General features: G+C 32.0%; 1 protein-coding gene across 1 annotated transcript in view; it reads left to right on the top strand.

The window, feature by feature from the left end:
* The first annotated feature begins 2,394 nt into the window (after window positions 1–2,394).
* Window positions 2,395–14,349, top strand: part of dnc (phosphodiesterase dunce) — a 625,052-nt gene continuing 613,097 nt past the window's right edge. Inside the window, exons 1-2 of the mRNA XM_089229247.1 lie at window positions 2,395–2,551; window positions 10,734–10,845. The gene's annotated coding sequence lies outside the window, so the exon portion shown is untranslated. The remainder of the gene's footprint in view (window positions 2,552–10,733; window positions 10,846–14,349) is intronic.

Raw genomic sequence — 14,349 nt, 5'->3', positions numbered from 1 at the left:
ATCCGCCAAGCGGCGTCGTCAGTGATTCGAAATGAGTAGACAGGAATATATATTTTTCATAATATCAACCACACAAAAACACTACAATATTATTATTATTGACTTTTCGTGTTTTTCAATATAATAATATTATCAACGTCTCAGTGGCGGTTTATCCCGAAGATGGGCCTGTGTGCAAAACTAAAAAACGGCCCCCCTTCGTTTTTTTATTAAGTAATATAGTTATAGATATATAAATTCAAATTTAAAGTAAGAATTTTTATTCTAAAATTCTAAAATCTTATGGAAATCCACAAGGTACCTACTTTCCATTTTTATTAAAATTTCAATTACATAAGAAATAAGATGAAATTACGTCATACAAATAAAATAGTGTTGTGGAACGTTGAACAATAATTGGCCCCCTCAAACCGAGGGCCCGTGGCATTTGCACACATCGTACACATGTATCACACGCCACTGCAACGTCTTATTCGAGTATGAGAAGGAATGTTATACATTTTATAATATAGTGACGATGTTCGTCAGGTCCGTATCCAGACCAAATTTTCAGATGGGGCAAACCAAATTTTAGAGGACATTTTAGTTAAATACACTACAAATTTTTTTTTTTAGGGGGGGGCAACGAAAATTGGGTTAAGAGGGCCCTCTCCCTCCCTTATGTAGCTACGGGCCTGTGTATAGTGGTGTACTATGTACTATGATTGTCAATAAATGGTTATAAATTTAAAAAAAAAACAACATATTATTGGCCATATAAACGTCTCACCCATCGACCCATTATCATATTTTCAACGAAGAACAGCCAACCTGCCATCAGTGTAATGTACCGCTGACTATTGAACTGAGCCCACACACTCCAATACCACAAGTACGACAAATTTCACGTGATTCTAATCCCCTTCATCAGAATGGAGGAACCGTTGGATGTTATTAGTAATTTTTCAACGCAACAGCCTGACTTATAAACCTATTAGATAAAAACATTTCTAATGTAAATATATTATATAATATACTTTTAAAATTTTATTCACAAGGTACTTATAGTGTATGACTTAATATGTGTAAAAAAATAATATGCAAAATTAAACTCAAGTACAATTTGTAGGCCAATGTCCCTATAACACTGGTTGAAGCTTTTTTTCCTGATATAATTTATTATACATATTTATAAGTATTACCTTTGATTAAAATATAATATTATGTAAGTACGTATATTCGGCTATAGAACGATTGAGAACATTGTACCCTTTTGGCCGAACGATTGAGAACACTTAAAAATATTACAAAGAACTTACCGCTGACCCCCCAAAAAAAACCAAAAAAGAATACGATTGAGAACGTATTTACGTGCAACGTTGCCATATCATTTATTATTTATCATTTAACAAATATTCTTGAAGAAAGTCATATTATGTAATATAAATATGTTTAAAAATTTAGAATTATAAGAATATGTGTCATAATATATTATGTAAAAAAAAGTAGACAAATGTACAAAAGTATGACAAATGAGTTACCTATAAATTAGTTAAAGCGGGATAGCATAATCCAACATACTTTAGATATTTTAATATATTATTAGAACTTTTATTTGCTACATACCACATATTATATTTATTGTGAATATTAATTAATTTTTTATTTCATTTTATTGGCATTTCTTCTTTTCCCCCTGTTCTATCGTTGCTATTTTTAACCGACTATAATACGAACACTTCGTTGACGTTTGTGCGACGACTAAAACGCCTATTAAGTCATTCTCTCGTATATCTGGTATGAAAGTTGCAAATAACATACGGTTAATCCGATAAACATCCGATATATGTCCGATAAACGTCCGATAAACGTCCGATAAATATTAAAAATCAACTGTATTAATCGTTCAGTCAAAAAGGTATAACGTTCTTAATCGTTCGATAGCCGATTATCGTGCTCAAATTATTGTTTGATGAAATTTGGCAACGTTGAAAAAAAAATAAAAAATATCGAGCGTTGTCAATCGTGCTACCAAAAATAACGTTCTCAATCGTATTTTACTGGTATATTCCATTCTTCGAACCTTGTTGCAATTTCTGTGTTTTAAAAAAAATTTTATTCGATGTATTGGTAACCTAGTTTGGTGTAGTTGTACCTATAGTTTTATTGCTTTTATTGCTTTTATTACCTGACCTATATACTTGTATCTGTAATATGGTTAAAATGACCGTTGCAATTTTTGATGTTTACCACTATTTTACGAATAAAATATAATTTATGATTAAAAATCATTTTGATTTTACTACTGCTGCAGTATACCGACTGACACGTCACTTCCGTTTTTGTTCGCAGGAGTGTTTGGCCACCGGATTTCGCTTCAGCGTCACCCACGACGACCCACCGTTCGGACAGAGTGAGCCACTCGATGGGTGCGGCAAGTCGCCCGGTGACGAAACGTTGCTGCTTCAACTGCAACAGCAACCGGACGGAAGTTGTTCCGAAAAGCCGATCACGTGTGACTACCTGTCGCCGTACGCGTTTACGGCCAGAAACTCGTTGGGATCCACATCAGGTTAGTGCGCAGGCACGTTGAGAACCATTTCAATCCCCCCCCACTTTTAAATGTTTAACTTCTGATCATGCCAATCGTTTGTGCGCAAAAACATTCTCCTGTATCTCAAAAACAAAATGAAGGTGCCATTGAAACGGTAGCCCCCCATATTTAAAATTTGAAATTCTGACTACGCTAATAGTTTTAAAATTGGGTAGGGGGCATTGAAGTGAACCTGTCACGTTGGTGGATATGTGTCACAGCGCACGTACCAAACGCCTCTATATAGTAGGCCTTTAAACTAATCGTACAACGCTTTCTCACTCCAGCCTACCCGGGTTACCGTACCAATATACGTCTTGCAGGTGACGCAAGTAAACGAGATAGAAAGAACACTGCAAGTAGTCAAAAATTGAATTTTTTTCAATTTCTATTATCAACCATAAATATATATAATATGGCTTGTTATTTCCCATCAAAAAAAAAAAAAACTGGACCACTTAAGAACACTATTTAGATAAACAGAAATCGCATGCAAAAGTGATCGATAAATATCGGATAGCAATCAAATGTTCATCTCCAAATACATATGTCGAGCATCACATAAAATAATATAGTTATATTAAGGTGTACCTACAACGGCTACAACCAATTTCCAATATTTAAAATACTCATAACTCGCTTTACATGTGATGCCCTAGATCAGAGATTCCCAACCAGGGTGCCGCAAAACTATTTGAAATATTTTTTAGAAAAAACAATTTCATTCAAAATATAGCATTGTGAGTAATAAAACGGACTATAATAATATAAAACCTATCCTTGCACGTCCTACACCTTACTACTTTTGATTATAATTATGCACTAATAAATAGAACTGAAGTACTCTATAGTATAGTATAGACTATAGAGCATAGGGTGCCTCCGGATTTTTAGAAAATGTCCAAGGGTGCCACGAGTCAAAAAAGGTTGGGAACGTCTGCCCTAGATAATAATATTATCTTTAATTGCTTTTTATCGGGTTAACAAGGCTTCAACAACTGGGGTCATTAGCCCAGTGGCGTATTTTGGGTGATTTATCGGGGAGTGTCAACATTTATTGAACCTCGAAAACAAAATTTTTATTATTATTTACTAATGTAAAAAGACATTGAATTAATTTTTTAACAAATTAATATGTTAGGAATTGACAAGAAGTTTTACATTTGATAAAAATAGTATACTATAAAATAAGTGACAACACATTAGTGACATTAGTCCAATATATTAGGACTTTTTTTTAAATGTCGGGGGGTGTCAAGACATGGAGGACACCCCCCCCCCCCACCCCCAAAAAATACGCCACTGCATTAACCTATAATAATTACAAAATATTGGTCTTAAGACTATGGGGATACACTTTGTTTAGCAGTGGAGGAAGTTACTAAAGTATAATTATATGTATATGTAAACATAATTTTTATATAAAATATAAAATAAAATAAACATTCTAATTTTGGGAAACTATTACAATTATAATCGTTGCCATCGACGTAAAATGTGCCATGTTGCGCTTGGGTCAGAGAGAGAAAAAATGCGCCGACATGCTTTTAATATTTAATAATATCTGTTATATTTTAATATGTTTCAAAATTATTACCTATTCTATATTATAATTATTTTAATATAATCAGTGGGGAGGATATCACAATCTCAATTGCACGTAACCACTTTAATTACTAGGTAGTGTCTAGACATCATGTTCTTTGATCATACTTAATTGTATATCCTATTCATATTGTAATATGTTTATATTACGTCAGTCCATGTCACCGCAGTAAGTCTCTCGTATTAACTGCACCAAAATTGTATTTTTTTGCGCCCGTTTCACCCACGAAACAATATTTAAAATTAATTCGCACGAATCTTGTACAAACCATTTTGTAAATGCTTCTTTATCCAGCTACGCCTACGCCAACACTACAATTGAATAAAATTAAATACACGAGTTTGATACTACGAGCATAATATTATACTACAAAGAATATTAAACGTTTAATTTTAAAATGTAATTTTATCCTCACTAGCAAACGAACTTGAGCTTTGGATTAACACTGCTTCTATATTCAAATATATTGTTAATTGACCAGTTTCTTCTCATTTTTGCCTGTATGGTCTAAACTTATATTTTGTGATTGATTTAAATTATATTACTTTTTGCGTTTTAATAAAGTAATGTTAGGCACATTATATTATATAATTCGCGAGTATAAACGTAGAAAAATATTGTATACGATGTAGTACGCTACTATACGTCGTCGTCGTCACAAGAAAAGTAACTTATAACGATTTAGAGTTATTAATATGATGTGCTCGCCGAGTTTAATTATTTTAGCGGTCCGACGGCAGCGTCGTCACAAGAAAAGTAATTAATAACAAACTCGAGTTACTCACAATTGAACGAGGTGCCCGTTGAGATTCATTATGTAGGCGGTCCGACGTCGGCGTCGTCACAAGAAAACTAACTTATAACGATTTAGAGTTATTCGTTATAATATGATGTGCACGCCGAGTTTCATTATTTCATCGGTCTGATGTCGTCATGGTTATCAGGAATAGTAAGGTATATAACAAGTTCGAGTTTATTCGTAATTATTTGATATAAGCGATGAGTTTAATTATGTTGGCGGTGCAACGTCGTCGTCGTCACAAGAAAAGTAACTTATAACAATTTAGAGTTATTCGTTATAATATTATGTGCCCGCCGAGTTTAATTATTTTAGCGGTCCGACGTCGGCGTCGTCACAAGAAAAGTAACGTATAACAATTTCGAGTTACTTGTACTTAGTTGATGTAAAAGACTGCAAGCTGAGTTTAATTTTTTCATCGGTCTGACGTCGTCATGGTTATCAGGAATAGTAACGTATAACAATTTCAAGTAACTCACAATAGAACGACGTGCGAATTGAGTTTAATTATGTTGGCAATCCGATGTCGGCGTCGTCACAAGAAAAGTAACGTATAACAATTTCGAGTAACTCACAATAGAACTGCGTGCACGTTGAGATTCATTATGAAGGCGGTCCGACGTCGTCGTCTTCACAAGAAAAGTAACGTATAACAATTTCGAGTTACTTGTACTTAGTTGATGTAAAAGACTGCAAGCTGAGTTTAATTTTTTCATCGGTCTGACGTCATCATGGTTATCAGGAATAGTAACGTATCACAAGTTCGAGTAACTCTTAGTTAATTGATATGCGCGTTGAGATTAATTATGTAGGCGGTCCGACGTCGTCGTCGTCACGAGAAAAGTAACTTATAACGATTTAGAGTTATTCGTTATAATATGATGTGCCCGCCGAGTTTAATTATTTTAGCGGTCCAACGTCAGCGTCGTCACAAGAAAAGTAACGTATAACAAACTCGAGTTACTCACAATTGAACGAGGTGCCCGTTGAGATTCATTATGTAGGCGGTCCGACGTCGGTGTCGTCACAAGAAAAGTAACTTATAACGATTTCAAGTAACTCACAATAGAACGACGTGCGAATTGAGTTTAATTATGTTGGCGGTTCGATGTCGGCGTCGTCACGAGAAAAGTAACATTTAACAATTTTGAGTAACTTACAATAGAACAGCGTGCGCGTTGAGATTTATTATGTAGGCGGTCCGACGTCGGCGCCGTCACAAGAAAAGTAACTTATAACTTGATATTAGTTTAAATTTTAAATTATTTTATGAAATTATTTTATCTATAGATGGATAATTATAAATGTATTGTTAAATTTGAATTTTTTGAATTTTTTTGTTAATAGAATGTGAAAATTCCAAGTTATAGACTGTTAAGATAATGTATAATTTTTCAAATCAAAAAATGTATTATCTTTGTATGTACGTCGTAGTGTTATTATTATAAAAATCATAACGTATTCATAATGAATCATTATTAATGATTACTTTATAAATTTCACAAAAATTTTATTTAACTGCTTTATCCAACAGTGGTAAACATGATGCGGTGAACCTATGTAACAATTTTTAATGAAGAATATTATACACGAAACATATGTATTTAAAAAAAAAACTAATAAATCAGAGTTACATAGTTAACAAATTTGTTTGATTCGTTAAGTTAACTAAAAATTAACTCCAGCTACTGTTCATCCTAGACTTGTCTACATATTGATTTCTTAGACTTAAAAACCAACAATAAGGTTACATTTATATTCGTTTATAGTGTTATATATCTGTAGTTGCCAGTAAAATGAATTACCAAACTTAATTGTTTATATTTAGTTACACAATTTATTGAATATTGGCAAAAAATAATATTACCTTTCTATAGTAAGTGGTGAAACGTTTGAATACAAATTAAAAATAAGAAATATTAAGTATTCATTTTTTGAAAACAATATTGTTATCAATTTCATGCAATGTAATTTACAAAATTAAATTTTAACGATGAAACTAATTAATCATTCATGGAAATTGTAATTTTCAATACCTATAGGCTCTAACCTAGGTTAGTTACCTAACCATATATTCGATGATTACATTTTTGTATCTCTTTAGCAGTGTGATATTTTAAGTTAATGTTTAGTTTTCTATTTTGCGAACAAGTGTTAAAAAGTTTTAAACACGATAGTATCGAATTTTTACTTTATTTTATTATTATTATTATTTTTTATAACACCCATGTCCAATTCGTGAATTTGCCACACCGTATTTAACCATCGGTATTTGTCTGTCCTACTCAAAATACTCAATAAATGTCACATTTTTACCCTTGTAACGTGCACTGTCCCTTTCACACGGTATAAAACATTCTTCGCACTATACCATATCATATATAGATGTCGAAATTAATACCAAAGTTTATAGTAATTTGGCCTGATTTTGTAAGATATATAATTAAAATATGTATAGAGTATAAAGTACCGATAACATTTATATGCAGGTTATAATGCATAGTATTATATTGTACCAATTTATGTATTTAAAATTTAACGAACAATTACATATCTATGTAAATAAATGTTCCTTTGTTTGTTTGTTCTCGATAAACTAAAAAAATATTAAACCGATTAAACTATCATTTAAATTTTAAAGTCATATTAATATATTACTTGAGACTCGAAAAATGTTTACATCCTTTTTTTTCAATCCTTATTTGTTGCTATAGAATAGATCACCAATCAATTTAGTTTTGGCTCACGAAAATCAAATTTATTTTTATTTATTTGAATAGTTGTCATGTACTACAGAACTGTTATAACTGTATAAAAAAAAATAGAAACATATATTAATTTATAACCGGGTGAAGTCGGGTAGGTTGGTAGGTACCTAATCAGTCAGCATAAAATATTTATGTGCACATATTTTAATAGTATTCTAGACTATATTAGTGTTGAATAATAATTCAGCAGAAGCATATTTTGATTTGCATAATTGCATAACATAGCTCAAAAAAATAAAACAACATAAAAGTAATAAATAAAATAAGTTAAATGTTTTGAAGTCGGAATTGAATTCCAAATTAAAGACCACGTTAAAAAAATACGAAGTAATTATTGTAATTTTCCTGCGTAATTTCAATTTCTAACATATGTATTCATATTATGTTAATTTTTTTTGTATACATTTAAAGACCATGCAATATTTCAAATGTTAAGAATGTGAATTTTAACTACGTCTCTGGTTCGTAATTATACACATTATTATTATATTTGCATTGTACATCTGAAACTCTGAACACTGTAATAATATTAAATATTAATTACGTTCTGCATATCAAAAATTACGATAGTATTTGTATTCATCAGATTTATAGTGTCTTCGTGAACAAATTAATATGCAACAAATTGAAAAAAAAAAAATCAAAATTGACTTCTGTAATTGTGAAACATTGAACCCTTGAAGAGTCTATGGAATGGAAAATATTTTCAAATACACATACCGACGTCTAGATACTGATAAGTACTTACTCGATTTCCTCGGAAATTCGTGAAACCTCTTTACGATTTTTTCGATAAAATATCGCATTTGATGCACAATAAATTATACAAGTAATCCTTTTATAATGTAGTTTACACGTCAGTTCACATTTGTTATTTTTTAATCAATCCATTTTCGTTCTTTTGATAACTTTTTAGCATAATGTAAAATAAACTATTCACTCAATTGTATGCAATTAAATTAAAATTAAAATTAATCAACTATATAATATATATTATGTACCTACTTAAAAATACTAAAAAGATATAATACAAAAAACTATGCCAACAAATTATATTGTTTGAACAGTGAACACCATACTCAAATATACAAACATATCATAGTTTATTTATTTAGATTTATTTTTACTAGCGCAATTTGTATTATACAGTTTAAAATTAACATTACAGTATTGTTTGATGCAACACAATTTCAATTTAGTTTCATTATATCATAAACAATGCTAAGATGCAACTAGATGGGGGCCTTTAGATTTATGAATTAGACCCTTCAAATATATATTTTGGACATTAAAATTGAATGAATGTTGAAAAATTGTCTTTAAATCCATAAAAATGCACTTAAAATATCAAAAAAAGTAAGAAAGTCTTAAAAATGCAAAAAAATTCAAAATAAAAGTTACATTTTTTAATTCCTTGATGTATGAAATGAACTTTTTACTTGGAAACCAATGTTTTCGGGCATTCAGAAAAAAATGCAATTTGCATTCAGATCCGTTCCTTACTTATAACCAAGAGTGTACGCTACTTTGTTGTTAGACTGTTTCTCAAATTAAACATATACTTAGATTTATGATACTACTTAAGGAGTGTTACTAAAATTCGTACAATTAGATATTTTCAAAATTAAATTTTGTTTACAAATTAATAAAATAATATATAACTTTTTACACTGATTTCTTTTTATGAATTATCTTTATATATATATACATATATTTAATTCCATATGAACGGGTATATTACATACTTATTATACTTACATAATATTGTTTATTACTTTTACCCTCCTCCTAATGAAATTAAACTCTGGACACGCCCCTGCTAAAATATGTGTGTTATGTGTATATATGGTTGTTATAGTTTTATGTTCATTGATTATTATCAAGACGCTATACCACTGTATATGTTATATAGGCGTGTCGCGTGTATACTGTACACGAGTGTTATAATCCACTTAATAATTAACACCGAAATCGATACTTAGAAGGTATTATGAAACTTTTTTTTCTGCCCGAAACGATGATGTAATCTATAGCGATCTGTTTTTATAAGTCGACAGCCATCTTAAATGGTCGCCAGTCAGCTGAAATTTTTGGCGTGGAAATGTAAACGACAACAGTAGCAAATGCGTAGAACATAGTAATATTATATTTTGATATACTAACATTGGCATTCCAAAAATAGTTTACAGTAGCCATGTAATATATATTGTGCTCTTTCAGTCATCAGCGGACGAAATCCCATCATGAAAAGAATTGCGTCACAGATTTTAGTACCAACATGAATTTGACGGGCTGGGGTGGGGGGTGCGGTTGGGAGTACCCGAATAAGAACATAATAAAAACAATGCGACATAAAAACAATCGTTCCGTTCGTCGATAAGATTATATTATAGATCTGGAGGGATTCCGGAAAAAAAACATTGTAAAGTAGTTTACGAGAGAATGCACTGCGGATTCTGAAAAGTGTACCCGAGGGATATCCGCATGGAAAATTATATGTATAAAAACGGGCGCGGCGGATATTTATAGACAAACGTTCGCGGTGGACGTCTGCGAAAAGGCTACAGTACACTGTGTTGTAACTGTATCGTTCGGTGACGATATAATAATAATAATATTATGTAAGCGACCTGCATTGACGTGGATAATTTGAAATTGTTCACAAACCGATGATATTCCATCCATGCGAACCTAATACGCCTAACCCACCCAAAACCCGATAAGGGAATTTACTGTGTGAAAATAGGTACCTATGTCGTAGAAGTGAAATATTAAAATATTGTGCTAAATAACTACCCACTGCAGCAGGCCAATGCCCACCTGCTTGCACAGCTCGGAGGCGCGAACGCCTCTCGACTAACCACCCTCCCACCACCCATTCGCCACAGCGTAATCGCGTGTACCCATCGTATACGACGCAGTAGACCGTAAAGAGATAGACTTATCGTCGTCAGGTCCTTTGATCCCTGGTGATTTTGGATTTTCCAGATTACACGCGGAGAAGGCGGCCGATCACGTTGAAAATCGTCCCGAGACTGAGCCTCCCTTGCAGGAGCACTTCGGCACCGACCACCACGGACGCGGACTGGCCCTTCACGAGGTAACCAACCTTATCTATATACTTGTACATCTATATACCTACACGCATACGGCAGATAAGAATCGCATTATAATATGACGTAGTTTTGCGGCCGTTTTTCATTAGCATAATTTGACGTTGTATATACGAACGAGCTGAAGCACGTGACCATGAATACGATGGGCACATCGTGCAAGTTCGATATCGCCTGTTTGAGGCAGCTCAACGTCTATTTTATGACTGTCATTTCAACTAATAGCGTTTAAACAGACAGATGCGCACGAACGTCAGACGTTAATCTGTGCAAACCGATTTATACACAACACTAGGTATATAATATTATTATATGATATTGTGTTCGCCGCATATGGGTTAGAGAGGTACACTTAAATGTTAGTGAAACGTGGTATAGGTAATGGTTAAATAATTTTGGACTCGACGTTATATATTATATTCAGTGACCGCAATATACACCGGTGGTGGTGTAATATATCACGTACATATATACAGGGTGCCCGGCTAGGATTTACCCATTGCGATATCTCCCGAAATAATGGAGATTTCAAAATTTTAGTAATCTAATAAGACTCAAAGGGATAAGAACTACAAGAAGTATTTCATATTTTTGTTTATTTTTACATTTTGATAAAAAAAGTTAGGTTAGGTTTAGGTAGGGAATTATTTAACATCGTAGTGTTATCAAACATGTACCTAACACGCCGCGCCGCGTGCATTCTCGTACGGCTTAACTAACACTTTCAGTGTGCCTAGTTATAATCATAATATTTTATTTCTTCGAAACTAGAAAAAATAATAAAAATCATGAAATTAACGAAAATAAAATGTTGAAATGTCAATATTTTCAGAAAAATAAACTCTACAAAATATGTATCTTTATTTTTTTTTTGTAAATAATTAAATAAAAAAATATACTTTTAAATTTTTACCAAACATTAAAATAAATTAAAATATGAACTAATTGTAGTTCTTATCCTATTGAGTCTTATAAAAAAACCGGAATTTTGATATCTTCATTATTTGGTGTGATATCGCAACGGGTAATAGTAGCAGTGGTGTTGTTTATTAATTATTTGCAACATCAATATGTGTTACTCCAGGTAACCAATAACAGCAACGCCATGCAAGAAACCAGTTGGTCTTACCAATTTTTTGATATTTTCGTGGAGATCGGGCACTTATCGCTCACTTTCTAAAACAAAATGTAATCTCAATGAAATAGCAATTTATTATTTTAATATACCAGCTGAATTACCCGGTTTCGCACGTGCGTAGTTTTTGCTTTCTCAAAATGATGTTGTTAAATCAACACCCATTGTTGTGTTTTAAAGAAAAAAAATTATTGTACTCAATGCAATCAATCGCTAAATAGTAGAAGTAGCTGAATTATAAATAAATCAAATCAAATAATAGTAATATTAACAGATTATTCTATTTTGCATACCGATAAGAAATGTATTATTAATTTTAGATAACGTAATTGAGCTAGTCAGTGTTTTCTATACAATAGGTATACAACTCAGAAAATATATTATAGCCTCCGGACAATTCGTATCTATACGCCGATAAAATACGAACACAAAAAATAAAAATAGGTCAGAGTACAGGTAAATGGAAACCCTCGGGTCGCCTTGCTGTACCGTATTTCCTGTTATCGGTCGACTGCTAATGTTAATATTATATAGTACAAATTACACGTACACATTTATTTTTGCCGATTTCAACCCTTTAAAATCAGAATTTTGAAAATCGGGTGGCGTGGTGAACTCAGAAAGGTATTTGAAATAATTGTGTGCAAAAAAATTGGAAAAAAGTTAAATAGCATCGTCACAAAATTGGTACATGAAAAAGGCCTGTTATTTAGGATAGGTAAACGCTTTCATGATAATATCATATAATATTATTATAACAAAATCGTGTTAGAAAGGAGAGAAAGAATTTTTGTTTTTAATTTATAAATATTGTCGCGCATTTTTCTAACGAAATCGAAAACTTCAAGCCCTCCAATTGTCGAGAACTTTTATAGAATTTCTACTTAATATAAAGTAGAAAAAGTGATGTCATCGTATACTTTCCGTCCGAAATTCGAAAAATAATATTACTTTGTCAGTGATATACAACCCGTAGTGTCGCTTTAAAACTAAATTTAACTTATTACAAAATTTGGTCCTTCCGAAGTTTACATACACAGCATGAGATTTAAAACGATAGTTTGACAACGAATATGCGCACAATCCCGGATTACAAAATGATATATTGACTTAGAACAGTTAGAACTTGAGTAGTTAACTTAACAACAATGACAATTAAACAACCAGAAAAATTGTTGCGCTGAAGAGTAGGACAGTTGTCGAGTGTAGGTACCTGAAGGTCATTTAATAGGTCATCTTTCAGGTAAATCGAAGTGTTAAAATTGAACCCAGTGCCAAAATATTGGATACAACCGAATGGATTCTGAGCTGAGACAAACCGTCAGCCTATGGATGTTTTCTACTTTAGGCCGCGTGTCTTCGGGAATAAGAAAAATAAAAAATAAAATTATGTAACTTCCGGTTGCTATGCTTGGAATCTAAAACAAAATGCTATCAAGATTTATTTTTATCCACTCATAATTATTAAACAATGAATTTGATAGAATCCATTGTAATGGCAATAATAATTAATATATTCCAAATAAAATGCTATCAACAATTTTACGTTATGTTAAACTGTTAAAGTACCTTTTAAATTGACAATAATCAAAATATATTTTGTGGCTTGATGTGGTGTGGTTGCTGCAATTAGTCATGCAACGTGGTTGAAAGTACGCACCGCCTTCCGTCACTAGTTCCTGGATGGGTGATCCACCCGGGTTCTTAGTTGCAAACTTAGTACTTTCGATACGTATTGCGAACTTACCGTACAAACGGCACTAATCCCTACCATCGCTCCTACAATAACTAATAGCTATAGTTTACGTGCCAAATACCAAAGAAAAAATATATATATATATTAAATATAAATTAACTTCTTTGAACGAGGGTCGTGTTTGCGGGAAGTCGAAAAGACTGATGATTTTGAGCCATTTAAAATATGATTATTATATAGATACATACGTCAAAATTGTTTTTAAAAAAAAATTGCAAACCACTTCCCGAAAAAAAAGTGATCGGATCCGGAAAATCGTTATAAATATTTACCTAACTAATTTTAATATTTACAAAAGGAAAGTCTCAAGTATCACAATTGTCAACTTTTATACAGATCTTATGATCGTGTCTTATATCGCAGCGACAACTAACCTGGGGACTTGTCAGTATTGAGCTTATATTTGATTGCTTAAAATATGCATTTTAAATTTTGAAAGAAAAAAAATTATACATTATTTTATTGGTATAATAATGGCGTTCTTTTTCTTCCTATTATTATTATTTATATATGATTGTATAACAAAAATAATGTTTTGCACTTAACAGTGGCGTTATCTAAAAGGACAATCCATGATCAAAAATAATGAATAACTTTAAC

Source organism: Diuraphis noxia, unplaced genomic scaffold (genome assembly GCF_037042655.1).
Source record: "Diuraphis noxia isolate RWA-SAM2 unplaced genomic scaffold, SU_Dnox_SAM2 contig0005, whole genome shotgun sequence".
Classification (NCBI taxonomy): domain Eukaryota; kingdom Metazoa; phylum Arthropoda; class Insecta; order Hemiptera; family Aphididae; genus Diuraphis; species Diuraphis noxia.
The sequence above is the reverse complement of the archived record's forward strand: the minus strand, read 5'-3'. Positions and strand labels throughout refer to the sequence as shown.